The sequence below is a fragment of the Salminus brasiliensis genome, chromosome 1 (genome assembly GCF_030463535.1).
Source record: "Salminus brasiliensis chromosome 1, fSalBra1.hap2, whole genome shotgun sequence".
Taxonomy (NCBI): Eukaryota; Metazoa; Chordata; class Actinopteri; order Characiformes; family Bryconidae; genus Salminus; species Salminus brasiliensis.
Genome location: NC_132878.1, coordinates 30,129,268 through 30,144,199, shown reverse-complemented (window position 1 = coordinate 30,144,199; position 14,932 = coordinate 30,129,268).

The following is a 14,932-nucleotide window of genomic DNA, read 5'->3' as shown; positions in this document are numbered from 1 at the left end:
AACTATAATCTGTATGCATATTTGACTATGTTCCCTGGACCAGGACCCATATTCTTGAGATAAATGAATTATGGATTATGGAAGGGACAAAAGGTTTGAAGCAAGCACTCAAGAACAAGCTAATAAATCTCACTGTAATAGTAGAAAATATATGTTTTCCTCAAACAAAATGGGTAGGTAATTGTGTTTGCAAGAAGAAATTTCCTTTTACTTCTTTATACTCAAGATCTAATCAAACATGAAATTTTGACCTGACCTCTGTCTTGCTTGCACCTCTCTGTATTCACATACGCGCACACACACCACACACATTCATAAACATGGTTGCTAGTGGCAAACAAAAAGTGACTTCAGCTGGACAGGATAAAGACTGTCAATGTGACATTTTAGTGTGACAAATTTTTCATAAATTACATTAACACTTGGAAAAGTGTGTGTATGATATTTTAATCAAACTATTTAAGTTTTCAGGAAATTTCTATTGCTGAATTGCCACTGAAAATACATTTGCAGAAGTAGGCCCATTACATGTCACCATCACTGCCACGCAAATGCCTCATATCTCCCAATGCCAAGTTTACAAGAAACGAAAAAATAAAAAAACTGCTAAGCGTTCAATAAATATCAATGTAAAAGGATTTTATTTTGGTTTTGTGGATTTCTATTGGCCAAATAAAAAAACTTTCAGATTCTAATTCTGCCAAAAAGATCAGAAAAGAGTTCAAAAAGACCAAAGAGTTCAGCATCATATTTTCCTGATCCTTGTTTGATCTCAAATGTGTGGCACTGTAGTTCACACACATCAGTCCAAACATTGTGTCTATTTTGCATTAGAGAGTTGTAACCACACTTCATAAACCATCACTAAATTAATGTAAAACGTTTGGCTGCATCTGAGCATCAAAAAGCAGCTTCAACAGATAATAACTCCATGAACAAATCTGTGTATATGAAATACATAATACATAATAATTGAAGATTATTATTACAAATACTATTGTTTTATTTTAAAGAGTGTGATGTCAGGATATGCTAAAGGAGCACAACATAGAAAATGTGAAATGTATGTGGATACTGGATTATAACACAATGCAGGGAAATAAGCAGACTTTGCATGGTTTGGCATGCTATTTTGTGCTTGTTTTTTTTGTCTTAATTTTCATAATTCTGCTTTATGGGACACTAATATGTGATATTACGTAACAAACATTGTATTATAAATCATTTATATCATAAACCAACTGAAAACAGTTTACACAAAAGCCTCAAGACATAATGGTCTATGGGAGTGATATGGCCTCATAAGCGTTACTCTTGATTCTTGCAAATATTTTTTGAAAAAATTCTAAAAAATAACTGCTGCCATTTCTGCATTTTCAGTTGCAACTGAAGAAAATTTTCAGCAAGGTATGTCACTGAGTGACAGGGACATAGTATAAACTTGCACGCTCTGACAATCTGTGACATGAACACATGAAAATGAATATTTCTTAAGCAGACAGAACCAGAACCTGTTAAAAGAGTTGGAAAGTGATATGAAATGTATAGACATACTGGAATCAGGAATGCTGGGATATACTGAAAGAAGCACAATAATGTAAGTGTAAAGTTCCCACACTAAGCTTCACAACCTCTGCTCAATCTGTATGAAAGTGCTGACCTGTAGTGATAAATACAGCAAACTGCTTAGTTTTGCTGCCCTCTAGTGGTGCAAAAGCAGAAAGAACAAGAACACTTCACATTCAGATCTAGTCAAATAAAATGTGGTCAATCAGGTCAGTTGACTGAGACCTTTTATATTTCCATAAAGGCAAAAGTCTGACTGTGAAATGTATTATGTAACAAGTAGAACATTTTTTTTTAAACTAATCAAACTACTGCATAATTGAACTATTGCAAGTGGTTTAATACAAATTAAACATATATTTTCTACAGCTTCTCCCAAATTGAGTTAATACTCCAAATATGTCTGTTGTCTGAACTTTGCTCATTCAGTTTTACACTTGAGCCGCAGATGATATGTAGTGCACAAGCAAACAGAATACCTGAGCAGACACAAACAGCAGACGTGCTCAAGCATCTGAGTAGACCTGAGCAGACGTGTCAAGCATCAACCCTTATAACTCATTTAAAAAACCCTTCATATTGTGTGAAGACTGGACAAACCGCAATGGTTCAATGGTTAATAACATTTTTCCTTTTCTTTTAAGGCTACTGTGTGTGCTATAGTTGTCAGGTGTCATCAGACACTGTAATACATGCTGGTATCAATAAACATAAAATGAGTAACACAGCTTTAAACTACACATCTGCTAAATGTTCTCATAACATCTTAGTACAGTTGAAGTGTAATGTTTATTGAATGTATTTTACTCAATGCAAACTGATAGGGTCTAGAAAAGGTATACTCTTCTTGTTATCTAAACTAGCCTCATATCTCCAGTGCAAAATATAGAGACATGCCTGTCTTGACTGATCAACTACATGTCAAAAAATGGTGAAGTTTTTCAGGGGTGGCTTTCAGGACAGACTATACAAAACCCAAACTTCCACTATATTGCAGTGTCAGGGGAAGCCTCAGGTCAATATCATTGTTACTGTAGGCCTTGGCTGATATTGTAAAACTGGGCCTACATCTCACAGTCTTTACAGCTTTACCACAGCTCAGGCTGCACTTATGCTTAGACTCTGTGAAAGTGCTGACCTTTTGCAAAGAAATGTACAGTTTTGTTGTACAGCTTTGTTGCCCTCTAGTGGTGTAAAACGAGAAAGAACAGAAAAAAGAACAGGGGCTTCACTTCACATTTAGATCTAGACAGATGAAGGTGGTCTTTCTTCATATTTCTCTAAAAAAGACAAGGGGAGATAACAACAAAGGAAATCTGATTAGCAAAATCTAGGTCATTATTGCTCTCCAAACTTGACCAATTATTGCTTGCACCTCTCTATATTAACACAAACACACAAACACACATTTATAATAAACACACATATATGGTTGTCAGCCTTGTTGACCTTGGTGGCAACAAAAAAGCTGGACAGGATAAAGATTAGTAATGTGACTAATGTGATAATGTGTAATTTCAGTGTGACTCATTTTTCATAAATGACATTAAAACACTTGACATGTTTATCAGGACAATATGCTAACTCAGTTAGTTGATACATCCTTTTTAGTAAAAAGCAAACAAACTGTGACCTTCTAACCACAACACCAAATAAGTTTGCTTTTCTGTTAAGACAATGGGTTCTGGGAGAGAACTCAGTGGTGTTCTTATGGAATTTAATTGGTTCTGCTACAAAGGTTTGCTAATAGTATGTTTTTAGGATGTTCATTGATTTTAATACACTGCTTTAATCAAACAACTGAAGTTTTCAGTGTAATCTTTTGGTATGACAGATGAACTTTAATTCCTCTTAGCTGCTGACACACAGAAATAGGCCCATTACATGCAAATGCCTCATATCTCCCAATGCCAAGTTTTTCAAGAAAAGCAATTTTTTTTCCTTTTCTTGGAAACTTGGCACTGGGCGATACGTGTAATGGGCCTTCTTACAGACTTTTACTGAATTCAGCTGTTTTTCACTTTATTTGGAGTTCAGATCTTTAGGTGTTCACCTGAGTGATTACTCAAATATGTGTCACTAAAATATCAGATTATCAGTCATAAACAGTCTTTATCCAGGTCAGCTGGCATCACTTGCATTACTTGAACCAAGGTAAACACAAGGCCAATATGCATGCCTCTGTGTGTGAGTGCACGTGTGTCTATGTGAATAAAGAGAAACGCAAGGAAAAATTTGTTAGGTTTGGCCAGGATTTATTGATATGTCGTCAACTTTGTGTGTGATTAGATCTGGAGTGTAGGGAAGTGGCAAGTTTTTTAAGTATACAACAGATGTAAAATCCTGTAAGCTTGAACACAGCACTTCTTTTATTTGCATTTAGATTTGTTTAAATTTTCAATGATATGCTCTCACAATAACATCTCAGTACAGTTAATGTGTAATGTTTACACAATGCACACAGGTGGGGTATACTCATCTCTTTCCTGTTACCTACATTAGCCTCATATCTTCAGTGCAAAATACAACGACACACCTGTTCTGACTGCTCAGCTACATGTAGAAAATGGGAAAGTTGTTTAGGGGTGGCTTTCAAATTAGACAAAACTTAATTGTCCACTAGACTGCAGTGTCGGTTGAGCCTCAATTGAAGATCATTGTTGCTGTAGGCCTTAGCTGACATTGGAAAACTGGGCCTACATCTCACAGTCTTCTACATGTGAGAAAGGTATAAAGAAAAGTTATGGTTGAGCTCTTTGTTTTAGTTGATTGCCTTGTTGCATGACCTAATTTGCTGTAACACTAATCATCAATTAACTGTTAAGGATAAACAGGCTGATGCAATATTGTGCCCAAGGAGTTAGTCTTAGGTTTCAGATGGATAAAATTAGATGAGAGTGTGAAGCAATAAGCTGTTGTGTCTTAACACCTTTGATTAGTCCGATACCTGTGAGAGGTGTTCCATCATTTAAGGTGAGAGGTGATAACTGGTCTCTAAGGCATAACTTGCATAGCTTGTAAAGACAAGCATTTGCTAATTGTGTGTGGTCATGATGCAATACATCAAGTGTCAGTCAAAGAGTGATCTTTATTGTAAATCATAAACTGAGAAGTATTTTATTTTATAATTGTACACACATTTCTAAACGTACAACCTTTTAACTATAATCTGTATGCATACTTGACTATATTCCCTGGACCAGGACCCATGTTGAGGGCTCTATATTCAAGTCTTTAAATTCTCTTCTCAACATAAGTTAATAATGGATATGGAAAGGATAAGAAGTCTGAAACTAGAACTAAAGAACAAGCAAAGGAATCTCACTATAATAGTAGACAAGAGTAGATATATTTGGTTTCCTCATGCAAAATGACTAGATAAACATGTGTGTGTGGAGAAATTTAAGATTTAGTGTTTACTGAAAAGTCCTTTCACTTTTTAAGACTAGAGTTCTTAGCAAACATGAAAATATGACCTGACCCCCAACAATAGATCAGCAAATCCTCTCCAAAACTGACCTATTTTACTTACATCTCTCTGTATTCACTCTCTCACACACTCACACACACACCTTGTGGCTTTGTGTGGACCTTGGTGTCAGCAATGCAAGTGAGTCCAGCTGGCCCAAACGAAGACTGTTTAAACTTTAAAATGTGACTAAAACACTGTACATCAGGATCTTCTCATTCAGATAAATCCCACATATTTGAAGGTCTGTTTTTAGACACTCTGTGTTAACACTGAGAGGTACAGTTGGTTGATAAGTCCCTTTAACACCCTGCCTTCAAAGTACTCAGTTAGGCATTACATATTTGAGTTTTGTGAAAATTTTGAATATTTTTGACAAAGTAAACACTCGACCTGTGACCTTCGAACCACCACACCAAATGAGTTTGCTTTTCCATGAAAGACAGCAGGTTCTGGGAAAGACGTCAGTGGTGTTCTCATGGTTTTCTCAATGGTTCTATTATGGGGGTCTACTAATAGTGTGATTGACTAAAATAGTGTTTTAGTACTTTATTGATTTTTAATAAACTGAGAATATTTTATTCAAACAATTTATGGTTTCAGGAGATAGATTCAAGTAACAGGAAATTTTGTTAGTTCTTCTCTCCCACAGATTAAGCTGGGTCTTGGACTTAATTACAGTGCCAATGCTGAATCACTGTAAATACTTTTTAGTTTAGGATTGGTTTAGTATTGAACCCCTTGTACTAACTTCTGGCCATTTGTTTTTTTGTTACATTGCTAAGCAAGCACAAAGTATACTGTAATCTTTTGGTAAGACAGATGAACTTTAATTACTCTTAGCTGCTGACACACAGAAGTAGGCCCATTACATATATCGACAATGTCTGATATCTCCCAATGCCAAGTTTACAAGGGATGGAACAAACCTACTTAGCCTTTAATGGAAGTCACTGCATTGTTTATCGATTTCAGTCTTACAGTGTCAGATGTCTGATATGGAAAAGGACAAATATTCTTAACCATTGGACCATTTGTCCATTCTTCACACAATGTTAGGGGTTTTCAGAAGGAAGTTTGGGCAATGACTTAGGTGTGCTGTTTGCACCATGCTAAATGATTGGGTTTATGCATCCATTACATTTTTATTTTAACAATTACCTGTTTTTGGACAATTGCAAAGTAAAGTGTTTCATTATCAAGGTAACACACAACTACTCTACAAAGATGTAGCATCCTCAAAATGTGGACCAAAGATCTGCCAGCAAGGCTGAAATTTAATCAACTACTGAACAGTTCGGTAAGACAAAGTTTAATGTAATGCTTGAAAATGCATTTTCATAAATGTTCCCCTTTTTCCTTACTAGTAGATATTGATAATTTTTTTCTTGTTGGCCCTTGGCCCACCACAATCGTTTGACTTTCTCCCCCATACCAAAATAGTTTGGCATCTTTGCCATATTGAAAAGAGTCCACCAGCAGTTAGCTTGAAAATCTGTTGAATTCAGACAGAATTGGAACATTCAAAATAAGAAAACATCATGCTTGCTCATGATTGAAAGCAAACTGAAGTTATTTTACTGAAACTAGATCATTTTTCTTGACGATTTGATGGCCAACAGCCAAGAATGGAAGATATGGTGCAAATTTAACCAATATGCATTGTGTAAAATACATTTATTAAACATTACAGTTCAACTGTACTGGGATATTGTTAAACACTTCAAGACCTATCACACAATAAGGCATAATAGAGGTTAAGAAGTGGTAATAACAACAGCCAAGATTAATTCTGAAGTGAAAAGAAGCATTCTAACTTTTTCCAAAATCATTTTAGTGTTAAGATACCTTAACAGGTAGAGTGGCTGTTCAGTGGCATGTTCTTCATTGTTTAGTTGCTTTTTAATGCTGAAAAAATCCAGCCAAATGTTTTAAATGACTAAATTGTTTTAGGGATGATTTACAGAATGTGATTAGAAACCCGTAAAAAAAAAACATAATGTTTGGACAAACTACATTTGAGATCAAACAAGAATTCAGGGACATGAACTGAACTCAGATAAGCTAATAATAAACTCTAATAATTTCTTAAGCACATCATCACTCTCACTCATAAATCTCCAATTGAATATGGGTCCTGGTTCAAAGATTAAAGTAAAATATGCATAAAAATTAAACTTATAAAGATCATGTCAAAGATCACTCTTTGATTGACACTTGATGTATTGCATCATGACCACACACAATTAGCTAATGTTTCTCTTAACAAGCATGTAATGGGCCTACTTCTGTGTGTCAGCAGCTAAGAGTAATTAAAGTTCATCTGTCTTACCAAAAGATTACAGTATGCCTTGTGCTTGCTCAGTAATGTGACAAACAATGAAATGGCCAGAAGTTAGTAAAAAGGCTTCAATACTAAACAAATCCTTAACTAAAAAGTATTTGCAGTGGCGATTCAGCATTGGCACTGCAATTAAGACCCGGCTTAATCTGTGGGAGAGAAGGGCTAACATCATTTACTAGAAATGTATCTCCTGAAACCTTAAATTGTTTGATTAAAATAATCTCAGTTTATTAAAAATCAATAAAGTTCCTAAAACCATTTTTTTGTCAATCACACTTTTAGTAGACCCCCATAAAAGAACAATTGAGAGAACCATGAGAACACCACTGACTTCTCTCCCAGAATCTGCTGTTTTGATGGAAAAGCAAACTTATTTGGTGTGGTGGTTCGAAGGTCACAGGTCAAGTGTTTACTTAAAAATATTCAACATAGTCAAAAAACTGAAATATTTAACTCCTAACTGAGTACTTTGGAGGCAGGATGTTAAAAGGGACATATCAATCAACTGTATGTCACATAACTGTACCTCTCAGTGTTAACACAGAGTGTCTAAAACGCTTCCAACATGTGAGACTTATCTGAATGAGAAGATCCTGATGTACAGTGGTTTTGTCACATTTAAAGTTTAAACAGTCTTTCTTTGGGCTAACTGGACTCACTTCCATGGTGGACAACTGGACACCAAGCTCCACACAAGGCCACAAGGTATGAGTGTGAGAGATCGTGAATACAGAGAGATGTAAGTAAAATAGGTCAGTTTTGGAGAGGATTTGCTGATCTATTGGGGTCAGGTGATATTTTCATGTTTGCTAAGAACTCTAGTCTTAACAAGTGAAAGGATTTTTCAGTAAACACTAAATCTTAAATTTCTGCACACACACATGGTTATCTAGTCATTTTTCATGAGGAAACCAAATATATCTACTCTTATCTACTATTATAGTGAGATTCCTTTGCTTGTTCTTTAGTTCTAGTTTCAGACTTCTTGTCCTTTCCATATCCATTATTAACTTATGTTAAGAAGAGAATTCGAAGACTTGAATATAGAGCCCTCAACATGAGTCCTGGTCCAGGGAACATAGTTAAATATGCATACAGATTATAGTTAAAAGGTTGTACGTTTAGAAATGTGTGTACAATTATAAAAGAAAATACTTCTCAGTTTATGATTTACAATAAAGATCACTCTTTGATTGACACTTGATGTATTGCATCATGACCACACACAATTAGCTAATGTTTGTCTTTACAAGCTTCTAAAGTTATGCCTTAGAGACCAGTTATCACCTCTCACCTTAAATGATGGAACACCTCTCACAGGTATCGGACTAATCAAAGGTGTTAAGACACAACAGCTAATTATTTCACACTCTCATCTAATTTTGTCCATCTGAAACCTAAGACTAACTCCTTGGGCACAATATTGCATCAGCCTGTTTATCCTTAACAGTTAATTGATGATTAGTGTTGCAGCAAATTAGGTCATGCAACAAGGGAATCAACTAAAACAAAGAGCTCAACCAAAACTTTTCTTTAAACCTTTCTCACATTTAGAAGACTGTAAGATGTAGGCCCAGTTTTCCAATGTCAGCTAAGGCCTACAGCAACAATGATCCTGATTCGAGTCTCAACTGACACTGCAGTCTAGTGGAAGTTTTGGTTTTGTCTAGTCTGCCCTGAAAGCCACCCCTAAACAACTTCCCCATTTTCCACATGTAGTTGATCATTCAAGACAGGCGTGTTAATTTTAATAAATCAATGACATTTTAATTAATGTATTTTAATTAATAAGATGACTTCGAGTAACAGAGAATTTCTAGTAAATATTGTAAGTGCTGTTCTCCCATGTATTAAGTCCAGTCTTGGACTTCATTGCACTGTCAGTGCTGAATCTGCATTGCAAATACTTTTTAGTTCAAGATTGTTTAAGAATTGAACCCCTTTTAACTAATGGCCTTACAGTTATTTGTCCAATTATTGAGAAAGCATAAGTCACACTGTTATCTATTAGTAGTTTACCAGGAGCTATTTAATTACTCTTAGCTGCTGACACACAGACGTAGGCCCATGACATGTAGTGTTGCTGTCACACAAATGCCTTCTATTCACCAATGGCAAGTTTACCGGGTAAGGAAACCCCTCTTTACCTTCAACAAAAGTCAGTGTAAGAAGAATTTGTTCAAAGTCCTTCTGGAGCATTTCTATTGGCCTGTTCATGATAGAGTTTTAACCACACTTCATAAACCATCACTAGACTAATGTAAAACGCTTGGCTGCATCTGAGCATCAAAAAGCAACTTCAACAGATAATAACTCCATGAACAAATCTGTGTATATGAAATACATAATACATAATAATTGAAGATATAAAAATACTATTGTTTTATTTTAAAGAGTGTGATGTCAGGATATGCTAAAGGAGCACAACATAGAAAATGTGAAATGTATGTGGATACTGGATTATAACACAATGCAGGGAAATAAAGCAGACTTTGCATGGTTTGGCATGCTATTTTGTGCTTGGTTTTTATTGTCTTAATTTTCATAATTCTGCTTTATGGGACACTAATATGTGATATTACATAACAAACATTGTATTATAAATCTATCTATCTATAAATTTATATCATAAACCAACTGAAAACAGTTTACACAAAAGCCTCAAGACATAATGGTCTATGGGTGTGATATGGCCTCATAAGCGTTACCCTTGATTCTTGCAAATATTTTTCGAAAAAATTCTAAAAAATAACTGCCGCCATTTCTGCATTTTCAGTTGCAACTGAAGAAAATTTTCAGCAAAGTATGTCACTGGGTGACAGGGAAATTTGTATGAACTTGCACACTCTGACAATCTGTGACATGAACACATGAAAATGAATATTTCTTAAGCAGACAGAACCAGAACCTGTTAAAAGCGTTGGAAAGTGATATGAAATGTATAGACATACTGGAATCAGGAATGCCGGGATATACTGAAAGAAGCACAATAATGTAAGTGTAAAGTTCCCACACTAAGCTTCACAACCTCTGCTCAATCTGTATGAAAGTGCTGACCTGTAGTGATAAATACAGCAAACTGCTTAGTTTTGCTGCCCTCTAGTGGTGCAAAAGCAGAAAGAACAAGAACACTTCACATTCAGATCTAGTCAAATAAAATGTGGTCAATCAGGTCAGTTGACTGAGACCTTTTATATTTCCATAAAGGCAAAAGTCTGACTGTGAAATGTATTATGTAACAAGTAGAACATTTTTTTCAAACTAATCAAACTAATTGAACTATTGCAAGTGGTTTAATACAAATTAAACATATATTTTTCTCCCAAATTGAGTTAATACTCCAAATATGTCTGTTGTCTGAACTTTGCTCATTCAGTTTTACACTTGAGCCGCAGATGATATGTAGTGCACAAGCAAACAGAATACCTGAGCAGACACAAACAGCAGACGTGCTCAAGCATCTGAGCAGACCTGAGCAGATGTGTCAAGCATCAACCCTTATAACTCATTTAAAAACCCTTCATATTGTGTAACTGGACAAACCGCAATGGTTCAATGGTTCTGACCTTTTGCAAAGAAATGTACAGTTTTGTTGCACAGCTTTGTTGCCCTCTAGTGGTGTAAAACGAGAAAGAAAGAAAAAAGAACAGGGGCTTCACTTCACATTTAGATCTAGACAGATGAAGGTGGTCTTTCTTCATATTTCTCTAAAAAGGCAAGGGGAGATAACTACAAAGGAAAATCTAGGTCATTATTGCTCTCCAAACTTGACCAATTATTGCTTGCACCTCTCTATATTAACACACACACACAAACACACATTTATAATAAACACACATATATGGTTGTCGGCCTTGTTGACCTTGGTGGCAACAAAAAAGCTGGACAGGATAAAGATTAGTAATGTGACTAATGTGATAATGTGTAATTTGAGTGTGACTCATTTTTCATAAATGACATTAAAACACTTGACATGTTTATTAGGACAATATGCTAACTCAGTTAGTTGATACATCCTTTTTAGTAAAAAGCAAACAAACTGTGACCTTCTAACCACAACACCAAATAAGCTTTTCTGTTAAGACAATGGGTTCTGGGAGAGAACTCAGTGTTGTTCTTATGGAATTTAATTGGTTCTGCTACAAAGGTTTGCTAATAGTGTGTTTTTAGGATGTTCATTGATTTTAATACACTGCTTTAATCAAACAACTGAAGTTTTCAGTGTAGTCTTTTGGTATGACAGATGAACTTTAATTACTCTTAGCTGCTGACACACAGAAATAGGCCCATTACATGCAAATGCATCATATCTTCCAATGCCAAGTTTCTCAAGAAAAGCTGTTTTTTTCCTTTTCTTGGAAACTTGGCACTGGGCGATACGTGTAATGGGCCTTCTTACAGACTTTTACTGAATTCAGCTGTTTTTCACTTTATTTGGAGTTCAGATCTTTAGGTGTTCACCTGAGAGATCACTGATCATCTAACAGGTCTAATACAGACCACCTCAACATCCGCAACCAGCTGTTAAAGACCTGCTGCTTCCACCGGTCTGGAACTGGAGCTTAACTGGACTAGATTCAGATCAAAGGGCAGAGTGGGGGTTAGGTATAGGTTTTGGATAATGGTTAGAGTTAGGAATATGATTAGGTTTTGGATCGAGGTCAGGATTAGGACCAGGGTTAAATTTAGGTTTTGCTTAATGGAAGTAACATATTAAGTCATCTTCAAGTAACATGTCAACATTAAATGTACCTAATGTCAATAATGCATCAACAAAACAAATATTTATAATGTATTTAGATGCTTCACTGCTGCTACTGCACCTACATGCTATTGACACTGATATAATAAGAGTTTATTTATCATTTACAAGAGACCACTCCTTACTCAAATATGTGTCACTAAAATATCAGATTATCATCCATGATAAAATGACAATTTAAAGAACAGCTGTCCGATTCTAATTATGTCAAAAAGTCTAATGTCTGTAAAGTCTTCTATGTCAAATAGCAGGACACTCATGTGAAATTTACAATAATAATTTGAGACATATAAACTACTATTGTTTTAATTCAAGTTTAATTTTCAAGTAAAATACTGAGACACATCTGTTTTGGCTGATCAACTACATGTAGAACAATGGGAAAGTTGTTCTGGAGTGACTTTCAGGACAGACTAGACATAACTCAAACTTCCACTGAATTGCAGTCTCAGTTGAGCCTCAATTAAAGACCATTGATACTACAGGCCTTCGCTGGTTCTGGACATCTGCCTACATCTCACACTCTCAGCTCGGTCTGCACTTCTGCTCCATTTAGACTCTGTGTGAAAGTGCTGACCTTTTGCAATGGTAAATGTATCAAGTTTCACAGTTTTGTTGCCCTCTAGTGGTGGAAAACGAGAAAGATTGAAATAAGAACAGGAGCATCACTTCACATTCAGATTTAGTAAGATGAATGTGTCAGTCAGGTTTTTGATAAATGATGTGAAAACATTTGGCATGTACATCAGGACACTATGATAACACTGAAAGTTCTAGTAAATGTTATTAGTCTTTCTCTCCCATGAATTAAGCCTAGTCTTGGACTTAATTGCAGCACCAATGCTGAATCACCACTTCAAATACTTTTTAGTTTAGGATTGGTTTTGTATTGAACCTCTTTTACTAACCACTTGCCACATGATTGTTTGTCACATTACTGAGAAAGCACAAGGCATACTGTAATCTTTTGGTAACATAGATGAACTATAATTACTCTTAGTTGTGACACACAGAAGTAGGCCCATTACATGTATCATCACTGCCACAAAAATGCCTCTTATGTCGCAATGCCAAGTTCACAAGCAAATGAAAAAATCTGCTAAACCTTCAGTGAAGGTCAATGTAAAAAGATCTTATTTATTTTTGTTATTTTTTTACTTTCCCATTGGCCAAATAATGATAAAATGACACACTGCAAAGAACAACTGTCAGATTCTAATGATGTCAAAAACACTAAAATGGCAGATACAAGGTTTTTGGGCAAGAGTAATGATATGCTTGGGAAAACAAGTTTAATTAGAATTAAGCATCGTGTTTTCCTGAATCTTTGTTGGATCTCAAATGTGTGGCACTGTAGTTCCACAAACACAAATCAGTCCAAACATTGTGTCTATTTTACATTAGAGAGTTCTAATCACACTCATTAATGCAATTTCCTATTTTAAAATGTTTGGTTGCATCTGAGCATCAAAAAGTAGCTTCAACAAATCTTTCCGCTGGAAATAATAACTCCATGAACAATAAATCCATGATCAAATCTCTGTAAACTGTGTAAAACAATTGGACAGGCATATGAAATATGCATCAATAAATGGAGATAAATGGATAATAAAAACTACTATTGTTTAAGTTTAATAGTGTGATTTTAGGATATGCTAAAGGAGTACAATACAGCAAATGTGAAATCTATGATGTAAATTTCCCACTCTGAGCTTTCCCACGGCTCAGTCTGCACCTCTGATCCATTTGGACTCTGTATGAAAGTGCTGACATTTTGCGATGATATATTTAACAAGCTCTACGTTGCTGAACTGTGACTGAAACAAGAAAGAAAATGAATAATATGAGAAATATGAAGAACAGAAGCATCACTTGGATCAGTTCACTGTGACCTTTTAAAAATATTTCCATAAAAAAGATAAGAGGAGACAATAAAGAAAACATGCTTTGTAAAATCTTTATGAACATTTCTCAGCATTATATTTCTTGTATTATGGAATCTTGTTCAAGCTGGATGGGATAAAGACTAGCAATGGGACATGTCAGTGTGAATAATTTTTCATAAATGACATCAAAACACTTGACATGTATATTAGGACACTATGTTAACACTAAGATAACTGTACTTCACATAACTGTACCTCTCAGTGTTAACACAGAGTGTCTAAAAAGAGAGCTTCAAATATGTGAGATTTATCTGAATGAGAAGATCCTGATGTACAGTGTTTTTGTCACATTTTAAAGTTTAAACAGTCTTTGTTTGGGCCAGCTGGACTCACTTGCATTGCTGACACCCAAGGTCCACACAAGGCCACAAGGTGTGTGTGTGTGAGTGTGTGAGAGAGTGAATACAGAGAGATGTAAGTAAAATAGGTAAGTTTTGGAGAGGATTTGCTGATCTATTGTTAGGGGTCAGGTGATATTTTCATGTTTGCTAAGAACTCTAGTCTTTACAAGAGAAAGGACTTTTCAGTAAACACAAAATCTTTCTCCACACACATGGTAATCTAGTCATTTTGCATGAGGAAAACAAATATATCTACTCTTATCTACTATTATAGTGAGATTCCTTTGCTTGTTCTCAGGTTTCAGACTTCTTGTCCTTTCCATATCCATTATTAACTTATGTTGAGAAGAGAATTTAAAGACTTGAATATAGAGCCCTCAACATGGGTCCTGGTCCAGGGAATTAAGTCAAATATGCATTCAGATTATAGTTAAAAGGTTATACATTTAGAAATGTGTGTACAATTAAAAAAGAAAATACTTCTCAGTTTATGATTTTACAAAC